At 43.4% G+C, this 4,146-nt stretch overlaps 1 long non-coding RNA gene across 1 annotated transcript; it reads left to right on the forward strand.

Moving 5' to 3' along the window:
* Positions 1 to 1,070: 1,070 nt before the first annotated feature.
* On the forward strand, positions 1,071 to 3,917 carry LOC104872913. The gene is made up of 4 exons (XR_783304.2): positions 1,071 to 1,286; positions 1,918 to 2,033; positions 2,584 to 2,864; positions 3,899 to 3,917. It is a non-coding gene; the product is annotated as an uncharacterized LOC104872913 (long non-coding RNA).
* Positions 3,918 to 4,146: the final 229 nt, after the last annotated feature.

Consider the following 4,146-nt stretch of genomic DNA (forward strand, 5'->3'; position numbering starts at 1 on the left):
GCAGTTACAGGCTGAAAGACTAGAATTTTTGCATCTTTTAATGCCAGATATAGCAAATGGCAGGACAAGAACAGCAACATCTTCCTGGTGGCTTCTCATGATGGGTGGAAGCAGAGGCAAACCTTCCAGTGCTTTTCTGACGCTTTCTGCCACTGCCTTGCCAACCTTAGAATTGAGAAAACCAGTTAATGAATGCCCTGGTGCTTTGGAGGTAGCAAAGACAAAGCGATCGTGTCACGGTGAGCTGGAGCTGGAGCTGCCACTTTATGTCCTTTCCCATGGGAAATCGGAGTGTCACCAGCTTTGAGGAGCCTCTGTGATCTCTGCGGCTGCCTCTTTGCACCCTCTCTCCCAAATGCATTTAGAATCTAATGATTCTTCTCCTGGCATGAATTCAGGCGATCCACTCCTCATACCCCCACTCCAATCAGCAAGGATTTGTCAGCGTGAAACCCAGAAAGGGTAGGCAGTAAGAGTACATGAGAAAAGAAGACACCAGGACGCCCTCAATTCTAACCTTCCAACATAATAAATAACATGTGAGACGGGGCTGGGGTGGGCAGGGAAAAGATGCATCATTCACTTTCCTTGAGGTCACACTGCCCTTCTCTTTTCAGAGAAAAGGATTTTTTTTCTTTCTTTCTTTTTTTTTTATACATGCACGCCACACTCACTCATGAATGCACACTCCTTGCAAGAAGCCAACAGAGCATTTTGGTCATCTATAGACCCTCGGCTTCTTTAGAGTTGAGTAAGATTTAAAAAGCCTGACATCTCTAATATTCCTCAGCAATCGTGCCTGCACTTGCATAAGCAAATGAAAAGGGGGCTTGGGGATGTATTAAAAAACATGTATGTACAGGATGGATGGAAAGAGAGAGCACGGGAGAATATGACACAGAGTCATGTCTCTCTGTATTTTGGGAGTCTTTTTGTTTCAGGCCCAGAGTTGTGGTACATGGGAAGGGTTCTGGAATTTCAGAACACAAAGTAGCAGTTTTAAATAATGAGAGAAGATTCCACATGGAACGCTCATCTGGCTGTGGCAGTCTGTGACTGAATGAGAGAAAAGTGCCCTAGAAGCTATTCATTACGAATTCACTGGAAGCTCTCAAACGAGGCTGGCAGAAGCTGAAATTGAAGTGGTCTCTGACCTAATTTTCTTCTGCGTGAAACATCTGCATCAAGGCTCTCTTTGATGTATTCCACTTGGCTCTGTCTATGGGATTGTATCACATGGCCTCGGTGTTGCCTCCTTATTGAAAGACATTTCCAGCCTGTGCAAGGTAATGTGATGTTACTGTTACCCAAGCTAATCACTCAACGTGCTCCTAAAATAGAAACAATAGCAGTTCAGAGACAATGTTGTCTGCTAGCTGTTCCTGCAGCTTGGGCTCCTGGTTTTCCAACTTAGTTCTGTGGCATTCACTTCATGTAATGCCAAAACAAAGGAGAGGCAAGACAGGCGAAGCCATGCAAGATAATGTTGGAAGACCAGCAGTATTGTCTGTAAAAAGCTTCGGCTTATTTGGTCCTTCAAACCATTGGCTGGAATTTGGGCTCCATTTAAAACCACACAGAGCATTCCTGAAAGATCTCTCTGCCTTAAGAAAGGAAGGATCTCTTGAATTAGGTGCTGGATTTATTCTCAATTCTGATTGACACCCTTAAAAGGGAGGGAGGGAGAGATACAGTTGGGGGGGAGATGGAGAAAGAGAGAGAGGGAGACAGAGAGCGGAGAGAGGGAGAGGGAGAGGGAATGAGAGGGAGGAAGGGAGAGAATATTGAGTGTTTTGTGATTCTTAGTGATCTACGAACTACTTTTAAAAATTCTCTTTCCTCTGTTAAGCTCTCCCAACCTAGGTAGAATGCAGGAGTGAATTTTAAAAAGCAATAATGATAATAATCTTTTTAAAGCAACCGTGATGAGGCGTCTTCTTTATGCTGGCAGAATAGCTCTTGCCTTCTCCGTAGAGGCCTGCTGACCTGTCTTGTTAATGGTGTGCTGCTGTTCCCCACCATCCCAGCATTATGTGAGTAACAGTGGTGTCTTTTGTGTCCCACCCCCTGAAGAAGAAACCTTTGAAATTCTAAATGACTGTGCTGCAGGTTTTAATGTCTGCTTCTGAGAAAGCATTGAGAAATGCACTCACTGTGCAAGATACAGCATGCCTTTGAAAAGCCTTCCTCCTGACTCCTCTGTCCCACGAATTTAAATGAATACATACTCTCATGGATGCCCTTAAATTCTCTTTATGCCAAGAAAGAATTACAGATGTGATTAATAGCCCCCTTTTGCCCAGATATTGATACCTCTATGAACAAATATGTAGTCCCTGCCTTCCCTCTGGTGCTTCCTAACCCAACAAAGCAATCAGACTTAAGATATTTGGGAACCAGTAGAATCTCAGAGCTCAGGGGAGGCATTGGTTCTCTGTTAGGAAGACTCAGACATGTGGGAGCATAACAGTCTACTTATTATGAATCTCTACAAAGACACAGAGAAGGCATTACAGTTGGGGCTACAAGGCAGGCATCTTTCCTCATCTTCCAGAATCAAGCTGGTTATCCTCTCTCTGCCAGGAAGTCCTCCATCATCCTCCTCACTGTCCTAAGCCTCGAGGTAATGCAGCATGCAAGAACAGCCGTGTTTCCCTCCAACAAAGCACTTTGAATTTTGTATCATCTGTCTTATCAGGCTGTGACATCTTGGATGCAAAGATAGCATCTATCTTTGGAGTCACAGTGTCGTCCACAAATAGTCTAATGAATTCATCCCAAATTGCTCAAGATTTACTTGGTTTTAGTACAGAAAGTCTGCTGTCCTGGAACACCTCATTTTTGGGCATACTACTGAGTACAAAGTAAGTGCTCAATAAATAAGTGACTAAAAGAGAAAAATCTGACATCACCATTATCCTATAAACAGTAAACTGTGGTTCTGAGGAACTTTCATTATCACCCCATTGTCTCTCCAGTCAGAAGGCAAAAGTTTCTGCAGAGTCCCAGTCTCCCAGCTGTCATGCCTACTGAACAGGCACAGACCCGTCAAATCCACAGTCACAAAATAGTCGTGGCCTCATGGCACCTGTGGCAAAATGCTGCTGTATGCTCTAATTTCCTCAAGAATATAAGAAACAAATAAGAGATATCTTATCACAGAGTAATGAATTATAAGGCACAGGAGAGGAAGAAGAGACCAAGCTCCAATCTACTGTGATCAGCTCTCCTGGTGAGCTGAGGTCTAAATGGCTGACAAGGAAGGCATTGTGTGATCTGGCCCAGCTGCCCATTCTAACCTCACCCCCAATCACTGTCTCCTTGTTCGGACTCCCCACTCCAACCAGAGAATTGCCCTGGTACTGGTTGAACACATAAGCCAGCTGCCTGTCAGTCCTTATTCAGAACACTTGTCTACCTGATGTATTCTTCCCCATGTGCCCATGGGACCCACACTCCATCTCTTCATTCAAGCCAAGGCTCAGAGGTTCTTGTCTACCCCTCCTGTGTAAACAGCTCTACCTTGTCCTTCTGTTCATCCTTTGGCCCTATTTTTTGACATTTCACAAATGTTTTGATCACCACCAGACACATTATATATTTGCTCGTTATCCATCTTCAGCAGTCCTGATACAACTCTGTAAGATAGTGGAAACACTGTGTCTGCACCATTTAGAATACCAGCCATTAGACATATGTGGTGACCAGCAGACTTGAAACTCAAGTATTTGAGTACTTGAGTTTAGCTGGGGAAATTGATGCATTGAAGTTTTAACTTTTAAATATTTTATTAATTTATTTAGGCACACATGGCTTTAATGGCTACCATTTTGGATGGGGTGGCTGTAACAACAGTTCTTGGTAACTGGGCTTTTTCTGTTTTATTTCTGTTTTTCAGAAGAGTGCCTGGCAAACAGAAGGCCTTCAATAGGTGTTTTTTAATAAATTAATGAATCTAGACATGAAACATGTGTCTGTGATTGGCGTACAACCTAGCAAGTCAGTCTGACTTTAAATCGTTGCAGGTTACGATTCAAAACTATTATATAATTGAGGAGACGCTTCAGATGTGGAGCTTCCAAGGGATTCTCTCGGACTAAATCACATCATCATCAGTTGCTTTGTGTGTTAAATGGGAATGTTTAC

The sequence above is a fragment of the Fukomys damarensis genome, unplaced genomic scaffold, assembly GCF_012274545.1.
Source record: "Fukomys damarensis isolate Sample0158 unplaced genomic scaffold, DMR_v1.0_HiC HiC_scaffold_36, whole genome shotgun sequence".
NCBI classification, from domain to species: domain Eukaryota; kingdom Metazoa; phylum Chordata; class Mammalia; order Rodentia; family Bathyergidae; genus Fukomys; species Fukomys damarensis.